Below are 21,097 nucleotides of genomic sequence, written 5' to 3'. Positions count from 1 at the left end.
AAGGATGCGCACCCACTCCCTCACCAAGCGGATTGCCTTGCCGCGCTTGGGGGCAGTGCCTTCTTCAGCACGATGGATTTAACTTCTGGGTTTTACAACATTCCAATGTGTGAGGAGGATAAGAAGTACACCGCTTTCACAATGCCTATTGGCCTGTACGAATACAACCGGATGCCACAAGGGCTCTGCAATAGCCCAGCTTCATTTATGCGCATGTAATCAATAATCAATGCGACTGGTAATAAAAGCATGCATCAGCATCTCCGTGTTGGCCCGAGAGAGAATAGGGCGGACTCTGTCTATATTTTTTAGATGATAAAATCCAATTTTGGTTACGTGTTTAATATGTGGGATAAAACCAAGCTCAGAGTCAAGAATAACACCCAGGTTTTTCACTTGTAGTGAAGGGCATAGTGAAAATGCCTGTAATTTAGACAAGAGTTTCTCTTCCTCTGAGCCTCAGGACCGATGATTAAAACTTCAGTTTTGTCCTGGTTAAGCTGTAAAAAGTTTTCTGCCATCCAAGATTTTATATCTAGAATACAGTTAAAAAGGGCATCCATTGGTCTGGTGTCATCAGGAGACACGGAGATGTACAGCTGAGTATCATCAGCGTAACTGTGGAAGTTCACTCCATGCCTCCTGATGACACCGCCAAGAGGGAGCATATACAAATTAAAAAGTACAGGGCCTAAAACCGACCCTTGTGGCACACCACATGTCATTTTATGGATCTTAGAGGAGCATGTATCCATACTCACCATAAAAGTTCTGTCTGAGAGATAGGAAGTGAACCAGTTGTGTACAGCACCAGAGAGGCCCACCATGTGTTTCAGTCTGTTTAAAAGTATAGCGTGGTCTACTGTATCAAAGGCTGCGCTCAGATCCAGTAGCACCAGGACTGAGAGCTTTTGGGAGTCCCAGTTACATCTAATATCATTTAAAACCTTTAGGAGAGCGGTCTCTGTGCTGTGGTTCACCCGAAATCCAGACTGAAATATCTCTAGGATCTGTTTATCATTCAGAAAATCATTAATCTGAGTAAAAACAAGTTTTTCTAAAATTTTACTTAAAAATGGCAAGTTGGATACAGGTCTGTAGTTATTAAAATCATTGCAATCCAAATTGCTCTTCTTCAGAAGGGGCCTCACCATCGCCGTTTTAAAGGCAGCAGGGAAGACACCCAACTGAAGAGAGCAATTCATCATGTATAAAAGCTCAGCTTCAAAAAATCCATAAAGTGTTTTAAAAAGTGGAGAGGGGATTGGATCTAAAGACATGTGGTGGGTCTCACTGTGGAGAAAACTTTCTTAAGGTTCTCAGCATTAACCAGGACAAAGCTGTCCAGTGTCTCCTCAGGTACAATCGAGCCCTCAGATGTGTTTAAAATCATAACACGAGAAGATTAAATATCACATCTGATGGTGTTTATTTTTCCCCTGAAGTGGTCTGCAAACTGCTCACAGAGTGAGTCTGTGGGGGTTCTTTGGGAGCTGTTAAAATCAGGGTTAAATAAATGATCTATGGTGGAGAAGAGGACCTTGGGATTATTTTTGTTATTACTGATTATTTTGGCTGAAGTATGAATTTCTTGAATTCCTTAGTGTATTATTGTAAATTTTAAGTTGCTCATAAAGTATTTGATGGTTGATTGCATTTTTATTTTCCTCCATCTCCTTTCTGCTGCCCTGCAATTTCTTTTGAGTTTTTGACTTCTTCGTTTCTCCAGGGTGATACACGTTTTACATTAATCTTTTTGGTGGTGAGTGGAGCAACGGAGTCAAGGCTTTTCTTCAGTTTGAGGTTAAAATGATTAAAAATAAAATCACAGGGTGCAGGTAGAATCACAGGGGGGCATTCGTCTAAAACCCTGGTAAAATTTACAGCCACTTCAGAGGTTAGATAGCACCTCCTCACAGTTCGCACCGAGGTCTCCCGCTGAATAAAACCGGTGATGTTAAAAAACACACAGTAGTGGTCAGAGACAGCCAAGTCAACAACAGAGGACACACTGGTGGACAGCCCACGGGTGATGACCAGGTCCAGAGTGTGTCCTCTGTTGTGAGTCGGCTGCGTGACGTGCTGGGTAAAATCCATACAGTGAAGAATGTTTAAGAATTCTTTTGATGTAGGGTCAGAAGGATTATCTATGTGCAGATTAAAATCACCGGTTAGAATTATCATATTATACTTTGAATGTATGTTTGTTAAAAATCCTGAGAATTCCTTGATAAAAGCAGCACTGTCTTTAATAAATTGTGACAGATAAAACTGGAGGGCTGCTAAAAACAATAGCGTGGAATTCGAAAGTGGTAAAATGATCAAATAAAATTTGTTTGGTGGTGAGTGTGTTATTGGTTAAAGATGCATTCTTTAAATGGATTATTTTTGTTTGAGTCTGGAACAAAGTCGGAGCAGCGGCTAAGTGTGTGTGTGTGTCTGTGTGTGTGTGTGTGTGTATGTGTGTGTGTGTGTGTGTGTGTGTGTGTATCTGTGTGTGTGCGTGTGTGTGTACCAGTCTGGCTTTAAGCCTCACCATAGCACTGAAACGGCCCGGCTAAGAGTCTATAATGATCTTCTAGTATTTGCGGACTGCCGTTTTAGTTTTACTGGATCTGTCTTCAGCCTTTGACATGGTTGATCATAATATACTCTTGATGAGGCTAGAGCATGTTGTAGGCATCAAGGGTTCTGCCCTTAATTGGTTTAATTCTTACCTCACTGATAGATCCTACTCTGTTGTGATGGGAGGATACTCTTCCTCTGTTGCCCCTCTCTGCTGTGGTGTGCCCCAGGGGTCTGTATTGGGCCCTTTATTATTCTCTTTGTATATGCTACCCTTGGGCTCCATATTTGAAAAATATAATATTTCCTATCACTTTTACGCTGATGACATTCAAATCTATTGTCAACTGACTGATGATTTGTCAGCATCACTGAACTCCCTGTACGATTGCCTGAGAGAGGTTAAAGATTGGCTGTCAGAAAATTCTCTCGTTTTAAATGAGAAAAAAAACTGAAGTTATGGTGTTCGACAGCCATATTCCTCGAGACCAGCTTGTTGCCCTGCTGGGGCCCCTAGCTAACTTCCTCTCTGACTCTATGCGTAACCTGGGTGTTTATTTGGTGTCACGGACCCGGTTCCGGGGACTCGGGGTCCGTGAGCAGTGTGGATCTTTATTGTTATTATCATTATTATTATTATTGGATGTATGTTTGCGGCACTGTGCTCTTGTGTTCCATGCTGGTGTGTGTTCGTGTGTGTATCTGCGGGTGTGGCTGGAGGATGACGGACAGCCACCTGCAGGCCTGATGGGTGTGGTTCTGCCGGCTGCTGGTCACGCCTATGTTCCCACACACCTGCTTCTGATCAGGCTCGTCGGGGGAGCTACTTAACAGAGCGATGGAGCTTCCTCCAGTGCAGGATCGTTGAGTTAGACTCCATGTCAGTGTTTAAAGTGTTGTTAAGTGTATGCCTGCTGGAGTTGGTGCCATAACGGCTGCGTCTGTGGTTTTTTCCTCAGGAGGAGAGCGGAACACAGGACTGCAGGACGGGGTGTGCGTAGGCACAGGGGCAGAGAGCACGGGATACCAGCACTTGGGAGAAGACATGTCACGGGAGTCAAGGGAGCACTCAGGAGATTTATTGTGTGGTGTACATGTACCTCACTGTAAATAAATGCACTGCTCGTTCCACTAAGTCCAGCGTTTGGGTCCTATCTCCTACATTCCCCACGGTCTGCCTGCCAGACCGTGACATTTGGATAGCTCCTTTAAGCCCGATAAGCAAGTATCATCTGTGGTTAAATCTGGTTTTTTTCAACTGCGCCAGATTTGTAAAGCTAAGCATTATATACCACATAGGGACCTGGAAAAACTTATCCACGCTTTTGTGACCTCCAGGTTAGATTATTGTAATTCTCTCTACTGTGGTCTCCAAGCCTTCTCTCTTCGAAGGCTGCAACTCGTTCAGAATGCTGCGGCTCGCCTACTTACTGGAACTAGAACATTTGACCCTATTACTCCGGCGCTTATTGATCTACACTGGATTGCGCCCAGCTACCTCACTGACCTCCTCAATTTGTACACCCCGTGTCGTGCATTAAGATCATCAGGTCAATTACTCCTGGCCCAACCTAAGTTTAGACTGAAGACCAGAGGCGATCGTGCCTTTGCTTTAGCTGCACCCAACCTTTGGAACAGCCTCCCTGCTTCTATTCGAGCCTTGGACTCTATCCAATCCTTTAAATCAAAATTAAAAGCATATCTATTTGACTTGGCTTTCCTGACCAGTTAACACCATTTTAAATCTTTTAAATTTTAAACTTTTAAATCTTTTATTAGATTTTATTAAATGTATTATTTTTTATTAATTTTACTGCTGTTGTTGTCTTAGCAGATTTTGTATTTACCTAACTCTCCTGGTCTGTTAGTGTCTCTATCCTGTCTGTGCTAGTGCCCGATTTGTACCCTGTTATTGACTTATGTTGAATCTCCATATTACTGTGAAGCACTTTGGTGTGCCTTCGGGTTTTTAAATGTGCTATATAAATAAAATTGTATTGTATTGTATTGTATTGTGTGCGTGCGTGCGTGGATGCTCCGCTACATTTACCCACTCAGCCCGCTGGCTTTTCACACAAACACACTTATTCTCATGTTTTAGGGAGGACATCTAATTAAGATGATGCTTTTTCTCGCCACTTCTTCTCCAAACTGAAGCCTAAACCTGACACACACACACACACAGTAGCTGCAGCTGTATGATACGACTTTCACCTGCTGCAGGTACAACAAACACTCACTGACTTCTTAAAGGAAGCAGGTGTCACATATTGTAAAAACAAGCATGTAGTCACTTCTAAAGCTTTAGTTGTCCCCATGATGGACAGCACCTCCACCCCCTGCAGGAGGCTGTGGAGGCCCTGAGAGCTCCTTCATCCCCACAGTCACACTGTGACACAGAATCAAATGTACACTCTGAAGATCACGAGTGGGTTTGTTTTCTTTTTCCACAGAAAGTAGTGAGAAACAAGTCTGAGCTGTTTGTGCTCGTTCAGCCGTGACTTAACAGCTAAAGCAGGGGTGTCCAACATACGGCCAGCGGGCCACATCAGGCCCTGATACACTTTCATATGTCAGTTATTATTAATGATTAATGTGGGAGCTGAATCTTCAGCTTAAGGTCAAAGGTCACCCAGACTGTGAGCAGAATCCTTAATGCAGGAAAACAACTTTCCAGGACTTTCCCCAAATTCCAGGTCAGATTTCATTGGTCAGAGAAAAGAACTTCAAATTTGGATCCAGTGCTCGTGTCACGATGCTGATCAGCTGATCGGTCCTTTCATTGTTTATCAGAGGAAACTTTATCTCTGGGTTTAGTTTGGACAATCCACCAATCACAGAGCTCCATCAGGGACCTTACAGTAACTACATCCACCAGCAGAGCTTTGATTGCACTTCTTTCCACCACCACTAGATGTCTCCATACTCTGTGCTGACTCCAATGAACCATCAGAGCTGCTGAGCCTGAACCTCTTTACTCGGTTGGAGGCGGCTGAGCCCTCCATCTGCCACAGCGATGTTTCCAGCATCACTTTATTTTATAGAGCTGGAAGATTTCTGAAAGTCACCAAAAACAACAAAAGTGGGACTTCCTGCTTCTCACAGAGGACTTCCTGCTCCTCACAGAGGACTTCCTGCTCCTCACAGAGGACTTCCTGCCTCTCACAGAGGACTTCCTGCTCCTCACAGAGGACTTCCTGCTCCTCACAGAGGACTCCCTGCGTTTCGCAGAGGACTTCCTGCTTCTCACAGAGGACTTCCTGCCAGTTCAGACAGAAAAAATAACCAAAGTATGAACAGCATTTCTTCATTCACATGACCTTTAACCTCTGACCGCTGAAGCTGGCTGACCTTTTCTGCTTCCTTTTCTATCTATTTCAAATTAAAGGCCCTCCTAATAGCTGCTGAACAGTTTTGTATTAACAAGGCTTTTATTGTGAAACACTGATTTTGTGCTTAAGAATATGTGTGGCTCTGACAAACGCTCCGTTCTTTGCTGTGAGAGACGGAGTTTAGCTTCCTGTGAGGACAGGAAGTGATGTGAAGGCTTATGTGAAACTATGAGGAAGCTGAACTCTGTGGCAGTCTGCCGTGATGTTTGGCTGCACACACTAAACTGAGCTGAAAGAGAGTGTGTGTGTTTTAGTGTGCAATAAGAAGTGAAACACACACACACACAGCAGCTGCTGTCAGCACACACACTCACTTTGTTCACATGAGGACAAAAACCTGATTTAACTGAGCTTGTGTGACAGGAGAGTGTGAGTTTAAAGCTCTGCACAGATGAATCACACGAGCTGGGCAGGTTTCTGTGCAGCTTCACCTGAGACACGAGGAGGGAGGAGACAAGGACACGAGGAAGGAGACCCGATGACAAAGCGCTCAGAGTAACGTCTCTGACTGGAGGCGGCTTCATGGTGTGATGGTGGATAAAAGGCTGAAACATGCTGAAGGTGGTGTTTGACTGCAGGCTGGAAGCATCACACTTCATGACAGCGCTCGTCTCCCTGCTGCAACACGTCTGATTCTTCTTCTGTGTTTCCAGATTAGAGAGCAACAGGCATGAAGTCATCACCTGTGTGGCCTCGTTTACTCATGTTTGTATGAAAAAGTTCAAACTTCTCGGAGACGTCACACAAAATGACCATCAGATTTATTGGACGAGACTATTTTGTTGTCACCACTGTGCGTATGTTGGAACAGCACAAACACAGTGGTGTGTATGTTTGAAACACTGGGAGCTCAGTGTCTGCTCTTCTTCTGCTCCATCCACATCTTTGCCTTATTTTACACACGACTCCATCAGGTTACAGCTGAACGATGAACGCACTGTTTCCTGCCACAGGCCATCAGGCTGCAGGTCAGTCAGCGTTCTGATGGCGCCGATCTTTCCACCCAATGACATCTGTCGTCACAGTCACATGACTTCTCCTTGTGTGAATTAATGTTTTCTATCTGCATTTTATTTATTTCACACAAACTGTTGTTGTAATGTCATCAAATGTCCACTAGATGTCAGCAGTCATCAGTGGACATCAGCCTTCATGCTGTGAATACACAAACATACATGTGCACTTAAATGAGCTCACATTATTGATCTGGACTGATGGATCGCCTTTGTTTTTTATAAGTCAGTGTTACCATGGAAACGGCACTGACACACTATCTAAACATACAGTGGATTTATTTGACTTCAGTCTTGATTCTGCATGGAAACTATAACCTGACATCTTTGATCATCAGTTTGATTGATTGATTGATTGATTGTACTTTATTCATCCCTTTTTTTTCAAGGCGTGATTGAAAAATCTTATCCATGCTTTTATAACCTCACTCTTGGATTATTGTAACTCTCTTTTAATAGGGGTTAGACTGGGCACTCTGACACGCCTGCAACTAGTACAGAATGCTGCGGCACGGTTTTTAACTGGTAGAAGGAAATGTGAGCACATTACTCCGGTTCTGGCCTCCCTACACTGGCTAACAATTGAATTTAGGATTCGTTTTGAAGTCCTTTTATTGGTTTTTAAATCCTTAAATGGTCTGGCACCTGCATATTTGTCTGATTTGCTGAAGCACTATGTCCTCACTCGTTTGCTCCAGTCAGCTGCAGTTGTTGCTCTCAGTCCCCAAATCACGGCTGAAACTGAGAGGAGACCGAGCGTTCTCTATCGTGGCTCCAAAGCTTTGGAATAATATTCCTCTTCACATTAGGAAATCAACATCAGTGCTGTTTTTTAAATCCAGATTAAAAATGCATTTTTATTGGCTGGCCCAGTGGGGAACTGACTTTTATTTACTTATATTTTATTGTTATTACTATAGTTATTATTTTATTGTGTTTATTATTCTTATTGCATGTCTTATATTTCTGTTGTTCAGCACTTTGGTCAGCCTTGTGTGCTTTTAAAGTGCTATATAAATAAACTATGATGATGATGGTGATGATAAAGTAATAAAAACATAAAAAATAAATATAAAATAATGTATTTATGATGGCTCTGCAACAGACTGACGACCTGTCCAGGGTGTACCCTGCCTCTCGACCTAAGAAAGCTGGGATAGGTCCAGCGCCCCCCGTGATCCTGAAAAGGATAAGCGGAAGCGATGGATGGATGGATGGATGGATGGATGGATGGATGTATTTATGATGATTCAGTTTGTTTGTCTATCCACTCTGTGCAGGCAGACAGCTATTAAATGTTTAAACTGTAGAGATACAATAATTTTGCTGCCGTAAAATCAGAATTTTCACATTTTTGAAATATAAATCTAATATAATCTGTTTCTTCATGTATTTTCTTTAAAACAGTATTTTCTAATATTGTAATTATAATCATCTATAATTATGTGGATGTGCATATTAGACAGTTTTTAGTGAAATATAAGCCTTCCAGAAAGGCAGGGTAAAGACGTGTAACTTACCGTGAAATTAAATATGTTCCCTAAAATGGTGGGCAGCGTTACAGACCCCTGACAGCCTTACCCAGTGAGCCGGCAGGTACTAAAAGGACAGGTAATGTTTGTCACATTTGCACACACAGCATACTGATTTCCTAGTCATATCCCCACCCACGTGACCGCCAGCTCACAGGTTATCCACCCTGAGGTCAATCTTCTCCGAAATCATTGTGAGAAGAGAAAACGGAGGGCTATTCAACATCACTGGAGTTCCTCACCATAACTTTCAATACCAAGTGTTTACAGGCCTCCCTGCCTATGGAAAACTCAATCGCATCACTCTTCTCTTTTAAAACTATTTCCTCGTTCCCACATGTTCCAAACCAAAGCTACTTTCCCTTTTTGGCACATAAACTTTGCACTACGCATAATCGCATAATCCCTCAAGGCCATTCCTTTATCTTTCACTTGCTTTCACTTGCAGCACTTGGTGCCGAACTGCGACTCTGGCGACTTCTCCTTGCTAATTAGAATGGCATTGCCTTCTTTTATGTCGATAAGCTGTCCCACCCATTCAGCTTTACATGGGGGCTGCACCTTCTACGGCTTTGGGGGGTTATTATGGTGGAAGGTGGTTCTCTTCAGCATGGCCTCCTGAGTTCTGCCGAAATATCCAGGTGCAGTTCCTGCCTTCGTCAGACGGTTTTGAAATCTACCCGGTGGTCATCACAGCCTTACTGAGGGGCAACGAATGGTCATGAAGATCCATTCTCATTCACTCAGACAACCTTGCCTTGGTGGACATAATCAACACAGGCCAAAGCAATTCCTCTTCCACCACGCCTTTCAAGTGTCGGCTCACGTGGCTATCAGTCACCCACCAGTTTTTAATCAGAGCAGAAAACATCCCAGGCCATTTCAATGCCATTGCTGACTCCCTGTCTCATCTCTACCTCCAGACATTCAGAGCCTTAGCCCCTCATTCAGAGGCAGCTCCAACACCAGTTCCTACATTTTCAGCCACAACATTTGAGCTCTAAACTCTACCATCGCAGAGCTCATTAGCCTCTCCCATGAAGCGATAATAAACAGTCTCGCCGCAAGCACCTTGTCCACCTATTGGACTGCCTGGAACACATTCTGTTTGTTCCATAGTCACTTCCATCTTCCTTTCCCATCATTCAACATTACAACTATATCTAGCTTCGTATCTTTCACTTTCTGATTCCTGGGCATTATAATATATATAATTTCCACGATAAAGATGTATCTCAGCAGCATCAATTTCTTTGCCAAAATACTCACAGGTTCCCCTTGCACGACCATTACATCATCCCAGATATCATTACTCATCAAAAGTTTCCAACTCCAGGCTCCCTCTGCAGCCCCGATTACACCGAACTTTGGATTTTCTATATCGCTGCATCTATAGACTCCCACTGAGGTTCAGTGACTACTTTATGGCACTCATGCTGGAAGCAATGTTCCTGCTCGTGTTCTTCGGGTTCTTACACTGTTCAGAATTTACCTCCTCATCGAAAAAATTCCATCCGGACCTTCTCTTCTGCTTCAGTGGTTCTCACCATGTCTCCGAAGACTACCCTGTCTTCTTCCTCAAACGAAGCAAAACCAACCAATTGGGCAGCCCCCTACCTATATACTAATTCAAAATAAACTCTCCTTTAAGCCCCTTCGAATCACTAACCCATTAGCTCTAGCTCAGAAAATCCCAGCACGCCTTACCTTCAGATCCACTGTTGGTTGGTTTCTTTCACACTTTCGCCAAGTTCTCTCATCCTCCGCGATTTCTCCCAATCTCTTCCCTGGCCATTCCTTCTGCATCAGCGCAGCAACTTCCCAGAAGGGAATTCCCGACCACTTCATCAGTGTGCCCCAGGGTGGCTGTGGCTACAATGTAGCTTGCCATCACCAGTGTGTGAATGGGTGTGTGAATGGGTGAATGACTGGATGTGTAAAGTGCTTTGGGGTCCTTAGGGACTAGTAAAGCGCTATACAAATACAGGCCATTTACCATTAATCAAGCTCGTGGGTCATCACAAGCCCATCAGTTATACATTCACAACAATTTCCAAGACCTTCGTAATGCCCAGTCTTCGCTTGCAACAGGAGATACCTTCTTTGGGGATCTACCTGGCCCACAAACCGCAGCACCAGTACACAGTGACTCATCCATCCCAGCTATTAAAATCTCAAACTTTATTAGAGCTGTCTCCATGATGACAGCTCTAATACTTTCATCAGTGAGTCAGTGAGTGTAAATGGTGTCCAGTACAGGGCGCTCACACATCACAGACAGACCTTGTGCAGACAGGATATGACCTCAATCTGTGTCACAGTGTCATCTGCTCAACAACAACAGTTCCTCCTGTTTAATGTGACTGTATGTGTACTAGTGATGGTAAATTTGATTCTTTTTACTGAATCGAGTTTGAATGAGTCACTCACCAAAATGAATCAGGTTTTTTGAGTCATTTGAGTCACTGAGTCAGTTGCCCAGAGAGTGCAAAAAGTGTACATTTTCACTCAAACTTAATTTGTTTCTCTTTTCATGTAAATCTTACTGCTAAGATGAGTGATTGAAAAGAAAACAACAATTTTATAGAACAAAAAAAAAATAAGATTTCTAAAGGGAACATTTATTTTTCTTTCAACAGAATATCAATGAAATTTCTGACAAACAAAAAATGAAATTTGAATCAACAAAAATATAAAATATAAATAAAAGAAATAAAATTCACAGATTAATGCGTTCAAAATTACTTGTCCACTTCAAAGTGAATAATCCTTTCCAGATAGGCATTGAGGAAAATCAGCTCCCAAACCTTTCAAGGGCTGAGACGGTTTCTCCTGTCTGTAATTATTTGTCCTGCCTTTGAAAAGATCCACTCTGATGGAACTGAAGTTGCCACTGGGGTGCGGTTACGCATCTTAACATTGGTTGCCAACCAAGAAGAAGAAGAAGAAGAATCTGTGAGCCAGGAGGGAGGGGGTGAGTGACTCCTTAGTCCTAAATGACGCCGGCAACGGAGGAACTGAATAATTCGTTCCTGCTACGATTCCGCATTGGAAATTAGCTCCAAGGAAGGGAGGGGGTAATTAACTTAAATGTGCTGTTAGCATGTTAGAAGAGCGATGCTAATGTGAACTGATGAGCTACTGTCTTGATGTGAGCTTTCTACTGAGGGTTTTTTCTTCCAATCCAGAGCAGAAATGTTTTTGTTAAGAAACTGGCTGTTGTTTTTTTCCACACAATTTTAATTATAAGATAGATATAATTCTACTAATGAAATTAGTTTGCTAACAGCAACAGGGATGAGTCAGTGAATGAGTCAGTTGGACTTGTGAATCATTATTCAGAAAGTGATTTTTGAGTATTGAACGATTCGTTCATGACTCGCACATCACTAGTGTCTAGTTAAATCTCGCTGAGCTCCGTCTTATTTTATATGACTGAGCTCTATCCTGCACCACTCATTTTATGAGTTTTGATCATATTTAGCTTCATTAATCATGTTTCACAATAAAACAGCTGCTGATTCTTCAGTAGAGTTTTACTTTTTCACCAGGTTTCTGCTGCTTTCGGTTTGAGTCCATGAACATATTCAGTTTTGATCTTCTGATGTTTCCTACGTCTGACTTCTTCAAACTGATCTCAGAAGGTCAGAGGTCACTGTGTCCCAGTGATAAGGGCTTTAGACCATCAGACCCCAGACCCACTTTGAGTCTGTGTTCAATGTGTCAGTCCTCATTTGATCAGCAGGGGGCAGCACAGAGCTGCTCTCATGTTTGAGTGTTCAAATAAAGAAGCTGATCCTGAATCAGTCCTCATCCTAGACTAACAGCTTCATTTTTGTTGGTTTGACTCTGAACATGTTAAAACACTGACTTTTATTTTGAAGGAGACACAGGAAGGAAAACTTTCTCTGTAAAGTCAGCTTTATTGTTATCAACAACATATGTGCGTCGTAACCAAAGTTCTGCATGAGTAAAAAAAATCAGACACATAAAAACATGAAACATCCATCCATTCTCTTCCACTTATCCTTTTCAGGATCGCGGGGGTCCGGAGCCTAATGCAGCTGTTTTAAGTTGAGAGGTAGGGTACATCCTGGACAGGTCACCAGTCAGTCGCAGGGCTAACACAGAGACACAGACAACCATTCACACTCACATTCATACCTATGGGCAATATAGGCTATGTCCACACTAGCCCGGAGAAATGTGAAAATGGCGTTTTCAGTCGTTTTCACAGAGTTGTGCGTCCACATTGAAACGGCCAAAAATGCTTACATTCCAGTCCTGCGCATGCATGAAACGCAAGACGATTCGGCCTGACTCATTTCTGTCTGCTGCTTATTTACTTTCCGGCTCTTTGAAACGTCGCGGCAAAATGTCGAGGAAAAGCACCGAGTTGTTTAAATGGACTAACAATGAGGTGGAGTTGTTGCTGCGAGTAACACAAAAGTTGCAAAAGCGAGTGAGAATTAAAGAATTTGAAGAAAAGCTATCTGGAGCATGTACAGACTGAGATTAATCTTTAATAGGGCTGTCAAACAAAACAACTGCTGTATAATGCCCTCCGCTATCTTTGTTTAATTGGTCACATGACTGCATCAGATGACTAAAATACGTCATCGTTTTCAAAAGTCTCTGTTTCGCTGTCCACACTGCGACACAAACGCACCGTCTTCATATGTATTCATTTTCGAGAGCGTTTTCCTTTGGGGAAAACGCTGTCTCAGTGTAAACGGAAGGCCAAAACGGCGTTTTCAACGCATCGATGTGGACGTAGCCTTAGTGTTACCAGTTAACCTAACCCCACTAAGTGGATGTCTTTGGACTGTGGGAGGAAGCCAAAGTACTGGAGAGAAGCCACATAGACATGGGAGAACATGCAAACTCCACACAGAAAGACCTGATGGTGGAGTCAAACTCAGGACCTTCTTCTGTGAAGCAACAGTCCTAATCACTGTGCTACCTTAAAAACCTGAGACAAGATGAGAGATTTTAAGAAAGGAAAAAACAGGAAAGAACCTGAGTCAGAAATAACACACATAAAAGTTGTCAGAGGTCATTGTGGTTTAAATCCAGGGAGTAGTTTAAACAGGTCTCTGATGTTGGGGGGGTCCTGTGTGTGTGTGTGTGTGTGTGTACATGTTTACATATCTCTGTGGGGACCAACAGCCCTTATGGGGACATTTTTGAGACTCAAAATTCTGTTTTAGGGTCAGAGTTACAGTTGGGTTATGGTTAGGAATTTAAAACAGTATGGCTCAGTTTACTTGGTTACTCATTGGATTTGTTCTGACTCTAACTAAGTCGGCTGTGCTGTACACTTTAGGAATTAATCTAAATTAATTAATCTAGAAACTTTCACAGGATCAGTACTGGACTACATCAAGTTCTGTACTGCAAATGTGACTGTGGACAAAAGCATTCGGGTTTTCCCAAACCGAAAACCCTGGATGACCAGCGAGGTCCGCTCACTCCTCAAAGCCCGTGATGCCGCCTTCAGGTCAGGTGACAGAGCTCTGTACAGGGCTGCTCGAGCTGACCTGAAAAGGGGGATTAAAAAAGCCAAGACAGACCACAAAAGGAACATCGAGTCCCACCTGTCCAGCAACAACACGCGGGAGGTGTGGCAGGGAATGCAAGACATCATCAACCACAGAGGCAGCACTGCGAAAACAGAAAACCCGAGTGTGCAGCTGGCAGAGGAAATAAACAGCTTCTTCGCCCGCTTTGAAACACCATAACAGCAACACTCATCTGCCTCAGCCCTGCTCCCATCCTAGACCTCACCTGGTTCCTGCACCGCTCCACTCACTGTAACGGAGCACGATGTCAGACGTGTGCTCCTAGCAGTGAACCCCAGAGGCGGCCGGTCCAGATGGAGTACCTAGCAAGGTACTAAGAGCATGTGCACATCAGCTCACCCTCATCTTCACCAGACTCTTCAACCTCTCACTAGATCAGGCAGCCATCCCATCCTGTCTAAAATCAGCCACAATCATCCCAGTGCCAAAGAAGTCTCCCATCTCCAGCCTGAATGATTACCGCCCTGTGGCCCTCACACCGGTAATCATGAAATGCTTTGAGAGACTAGTCCTTCAGCACATCAAGGATTACCTCCCCCCAGAATTCGACCCCCACCAGTTTGCATATCGGGCAAACAGATCCACAGAAGACGCCATCGCCACAGCCCTCCACGCTGTGCTGAGTCACCTAGAGCAGCGGCAGAGCTACGTCCGAATTCTCTTTGTGGACTACAGCTCAGCCTTTAATACAATTATCCCAGACATCCTCATCACCAAACTGGTCACTCTTGGCCTCCCTCCTCTCACATCTGTCTGGATAAAGGATTTAAGATAAGATAAGATAAGATAAGATAAGATAAGATAAGATAAGATAAGATAAGATAAGATAAGATAACCTTTATTAGTCCCACATGTGGGAAATTTGTTTTGTCACAGCAGGAAGTGGACAGTGCAAAAGTTATGAAGCAAAAATTAGAATAAAATAAAATAAGAATAAATACAGTACACAACTGTACAGAATAGAATAAAATAAAATACTATATACAGTAGAATAAAATAGAATAAAATATACAATAAGATAAAAATAGAATACAAATGCTATATACAACTGAGTAAAAAATACAACGATGCCAGGAAGATTATTGCACTTAGTGTTATTGCACATGTGTGTGTTTGATCAGTTAAAGTCTTTGTTGTGGATTCTGACAGCAGTGGGGAGGAAAGACCTGCGAAATCTCTCCGTCCCACACCGTGGGTGCCGCAGTCTCCCACTGAAGGAGCTGCTCAGTGCTGTCACAGTCTCATGCATGGGGTGGGAGATGTTGTCCAACAGGGATGACAGCTTAGCCGCCATTCTCCTGTCACTCACCACCTCCACTCCATTTCCTCACAAACCGGCCCCAGACTGTAAGACTCGGCCCTCATCTCTCCTCCACTCGCACACTGAGCACCGGCTCCCCACAGGGCTGTGTGCTGAGCCCCCTCCTGTATTCTCTCTACACCCATGACTGCAGTTCCACCCACAACAACACTCTCATCATCAAGTTTGCTGATGACACCACGGTAGTCGGACTCATCTTGAAGGGAGAGGAGGCAGAGTACAGAGAGGAAGTCCTGAAGTTGGCAGCCTGGTGTTCAGAAAACAACCTGGCACTGAACACTAAGAAAACCAAAGAGCTCATTGTTACTTCAGGAGACACAGCACTGACTTGGCCCCCCTCTACATCAACGGGGAGTGTGTGGAGAGGGTCCACACCTTCCGGTTCCTTGGTGTCCTCATCTCTGCGGACATCTCCTGGACGGAAAACATCTCAGCGGTCATCAAGAAGGCCCAACAGCGGCTGCACTTCCTGAGAGTCCTCAGGAAGTACAAGCTGAACTCCGACCTGCTGCTGACCTTCTACCACTCGTCCATTGAGAGCCTGCTAACCTACTGCATCACGGTATGGTACGGCAGCTGCACCAAGGCGGATAGAGTGAGGCTTCAGAGTGTGGTCAAGACAGCACAAAAGATCATCGGCTGCCCTCTCCCCTCCCTGGACATTTATTCCTCCCGCTGCCTCAGCAGAGCAGCAAACATTATCAAGGACAGCTCCCACCCTGGCTTCAACATGTTCAGCCTGCTTCCCTCAGGGAAGCGCTACAGGTGCATCAGCACAAAAACCCACACACTCAAAAACAGTTTCTTCCCCAAAGCCATAACCACCTTGAACTCACACATGCACCAATAACACAGCCCCCGACTTCCCACTTCCTCTATGGACCACCACTATTTATACCAATTCTATGTGCAATAACTCAACTGTACATACATAACACTATTTATTACATCTTACTTTTTTTTCTTAAAAATACGGCTTGTATATTGTACATTATACATATATATATATATATATATATATATATATATAATATCTTTTTCCCATGTTAATACTGTCCATATGTACATAGCACTGCAGAAACTGTACCCCCACCAGCATGTTTACACTGAGTAGGAGATGCTCTGTATCTCATTGTACAACTGTATAGTGACAATAAAGGCATTCTATTCTATTCTATTCTATTCTAAAAACAGGAGAAAGAACCAATTTCAAACAACCTGTCTCTCTGTCTCAACAGAATAGTAATTTATCATTTTTGTTTTATCCTTTTCCAAAAGGAGACTATATTCTCAGATCATAAAATTGTTAGAATATCACCTCAAATTAAACAATTCCACCTCTCAATTAGAGTTTCACACTTTATTTACAGTCACACATAACATGCCGACCCAGTGAGGGGAACTTGTATTGCCTGTATCTATTATGCTTCAAACTTATCTCTGTATATAGTATATATATTTGATGTCATGTGTTATAAGTTTGTATTAAAATACAACTTTATGGAAGATTTATGAGAGGCCTGATTTTTGGGGGTGGGACTTTATTGTCCAGTTGTTAAAAAAGGAGCATTGACCCAATGTTCCTCCTAACTCCTTGTCGTCACTCGTGTAGTACCCCACCGATGGGCCGGAATAGGCCGTCATTCAATGAAAAAAAATAATCCAAGGTCTCTATTTGCTAAAATACACTCATAACAAAGAAAGTCCCTACAAAAACCCCAGAAAATTAGCAGTGTATCTGTGGCGAGGTGTGGTCGACGGTGCGGCTGCAGGGTAGGCAAACGCACCTGCAGGTCATCCGCAAAGACTGAACTGGGTCCTGTCGTGTTGTTGTTGGACAACTGTGTGTGTAAATAAAGTTAATGCGGAACAGCATAAGCCTGTGGTTGGTGACCCTGTCACATTTATTTACTTTCACATTTATTACAGGTAATAACTCTGATTTTTCTGTGTATTATGAACTAAATGTATCCTGATACACACAGAGATGGATGAGCAGAGGTCACATGATGAAAGAACAAACATGGAGTCTTTGATTTATTTAGATATTTATTGATGAATGCAAACAAACCCTGACACTGAACCATCGTCAAGCAGAACAAACCTGATCACATGACCTGCTGACCCAAACAGTGAAAAGCTCCATGGCAACAACAACAAACAGCCTCACATATGTTAACAGAGGCTGTTAGAAGCACAGAGTCTTTACAGTCTTTCTCCTATTTGCACACAGATCTCTGCACATCTTCATCACAGTTACTCACAGACGTGCAGAGTGTGTGGATATCAAAGCTAAGTTTCCACCATGTTTGTAGTCTGTACTGAGACTCATGCAGCATCTCTCTATGAGCACTCAGTGCTTTAAACAGTGAGTCCCAGTTTAACCAGCAGCCTTCACACCACACATCACACAGACATGGAAACTTCAAACCCTCAGACTGAAGTCACTGGCAGTCTCTGGCACCAGCGACTGCGCTAACAAACATACAGCAAACAGTGAAGGTTTGGTAGAGAAAGCTGGTTGGGTAATACCAAGTATGCAGAGGAGGAGGCAGGGTTACATTACTAGATGATTAAACATGAAACTATTTTGCTGATAATAATTGAAACGATTAAAGAACATCAACAAGCTATTTATGCAAGATAATTCATCATTTTATAAACTGGAATGATGAAATTATATTGGCTGGATCTGATTATTGGGGGGGGGGGTCATGACCCCCGAAACCCCCCTGGAAATTACGCGCCTGGTCCTGAGGTCAAATCCACCATCTTTGTTTCAGTGCTTCATGTTCTCCCGTGTTTGTGTGCGTCCTCTCCGGTACTCCAGCTTCCTCCCACAGTCCAAACACATGCAGTTAGTGGGGTCAGGTTAACTGTGAGTGGTTGTGTCTCTGTGTTATTCCACCTTAATCAATGACTTCCTGTTAGCATTAAGTGCTTCTGTAGGACTGATGTCATTTTCATGGTTGGATCATTTAAATGAAGCTGGACTCAGATGCAGTAAATAAGTTGATTGATCATTAATGAATAAAGCTGGTCAAATCCATCACGTGGACACATGTGATTGTGTAGTATTGATCCCAATGCTGGTATTAGTCCTGGATCAATAACACTGGATGGATGCGTTCAGCATGGAGCCCCTGAGCTGTGTTACAGACAAACATGAAACTGACAGGTCTGTGTCATTCACAGTCTGTAACACTTCTAAACAACAGAGGCTGACCCAAGTGCCTCAGAGCCAGGCACGCTCACATCACAGCTCTCTAAAGAAGTTTCAAAATAAGAGCTGAAAGCTGTGTTTGCTTGTGTTAGCTTATTATTGTGGAGACTAACATTCAGTGATCATGTGTTCAGACTCATAATGATTACTCTCATAAATCCTGATCTTTGTATTTACTGTGTGTTGGATCAATAACTGAGATTCATCGTATCACACAGCTGTGCTGCTGCTGCTGCTGCTGGTGATGTCAGCACATCTGGAACAATACGAGGTATCTGCTACCAGACTGAGCAGGACGTGAGACCTGTGGACTGTTTAAAGCTGTCCCTCCACAGGTCACTCAGACCTGATCCACACCTCAGTGAGATTCTCTGACTTCCTCAGTAGAGACAGAAACCATTCAGATCTGGGACGATCAGCTGACTGATGATGTCACACAGACTGTGTTTTTCAGGAACAGTGATTCTGATGTGAGCCTGCTAGCTGACAGCAGACCTGATGAAACCACATGTTGACATCTGTGAGGACAGACTGGACTCTTTGACTGCACCTTGGTTCTCCTCAGAGGTCTGTACAGGAGCATGTCCACCCCCACTGAAGATCTCAGTCACTGTGAAACATAGAAACCTGAAGCTGCTTCAGTACCACTGTAGCTAAATGATGCTAACACGTGTGACTGTATTGGAGCAATCAGCTATTGAAGTTACAATTCAGTGAAACTGACATTGATCCTAAACTGTCAGCTACATCACTGGCAGCCTCTGGCTTTTCCTCACAGGAGGCTCGGCTGGCAATCAAACAATTAACTAACCAACATGTGGATCCTGGAATAATGGGAGCTTCCATCTTTAAAGGACTGAAGAGGAAGAAGTTTACAAGGAATCATTTAGAAGTGTTTCAAACATCAACTGATTGAATCCATGAATCTGAAAACGTGTTTGTGAGTGAAAGAGACAGACATGTACAGACTGAACTATCTGTTCAACAGTCAGAGTGTTTCTCTAACAGGAGACACTCTTTACACCCCACTCAGTACAGGGACACTGAGGCACCACGATAGAACCAAAACCCAGGATAAAGAGTTTGAGTGAATGTGGTGTTGAAGGTGTGGAGGTGGACCAGAGTATCAGAGGAGACTCTGTAGAAGGACAGAGTGCCAGCAGGACAGTCCACATACACTGCTACTCTGTTAGAGACAGTTGAGGAGGAGGAGGAGGAGGAGGAGATGAATGTGTATCTGTTATTGTGCCAGACAGACTGAGGACCAACATCAGAGCACAACAGACTCCAGGACTGATCATTGTATCCAAACCAACAGTCACTGCCTCCTTTCCTTCTGATGCTTCTGTAACTCACTGATATATAAACTCTTCCACTCCACTCGACCTCCCAGTAACAGCGACCAGTCAGACCATTTCTACACAGCAGCTGAGGATGAACATCAAATCTGTCTGGATGATCAGGATATGACTGAACCTCGTCCACGCATGTCACCTTCCTGTTGTTGTCAGACAGTTGGAGGTTTGTGTGTACTGTGTTTGTGTCGACTGTGAGTTGACAGGAATCTGATGGAGAGAACAAACACAATCCAGCTGCAGTTATTGATCCATCATCTGTTCATTGATTGACACTTTGATGATGACTCCTGACATGATGAAGATGGTTGAATGTGTGCTGCTTTGTTTTCATGAATTCCATTAAAAACACACTTACACTTCCTCAGACCTGGTCTCAACCATCGGACTCCAGCAGGCTCCACCCTGAAAGGAGGAGGGGTCAGAGCTGCACAGTCAGCATGCACACATGGACATTACATGGCTCTCATACACATGAACATTCACAGTGTTCATCAAAGTGAAAGCCCGGGGGAATTAATTTTCTGTGGTGTCTGTTTTTTTGTTAACAACACTCTGTATCGTCTGCCTGAAGGAAGAAATGTGAACAGTTTATCTCCATGATGTGAACGGTGTAATGGAATTTCTTTTACTTATGTATTAATCACATTATTTTATTGTATAATGCCTTGGTGCCACTGGATTTTTAACATGTCTCACACCAATACTGTAAGACAAATGGTGGGGGTCTATTTAGGAAGTTGGGGGAAGCAGACAACTCCACAGGAAGGAATCTTTTGTCTCTTCAAGGACTCTGGGAGGTAGCAAGGGAGTGTGAACCTTAAGGTGTGAAACAGCTGTGTACTGCCTTTTGTTCCTGGAGAAGGTATTTAACTGAGAGCCATCTTAGGCTCAGTGAGACTCTGCTGACCCTGCCCCGTGGTCATGCAGGCTCTCCACCAAGCTTGGTTTTCTGTTCTTTGTGTGTTTGGATTAAAGAATGTTAGCTACCGCTCACCGCTCATCTGCAGGCTTTATTTAAGTGGAAAACTTCCACAACAACGGTCAGTAGAGATGTGTTTGTCCCTCATTCTGGACCTTTACAGGTCCTGGATGGAGGAAAGACAGCACAGAT

Source organism: Oreochromis aureus, linkage group 3, assembly GCF_013358895.1.
Source record: "Oreochromis aureus strain Israel breed Guangdong linkage group 3, ZZ_aureus, whole genome shotgun sequence".
Taxonomy (NCBI): Eukaryota; Metazoa; Chordata; class Actinopteri; order Cichliformes; family Cichlidae; genus Oreochromis; species Oreochromis aureus.
Note: the sequence above shows the minus strand (reverse complement) of the source record.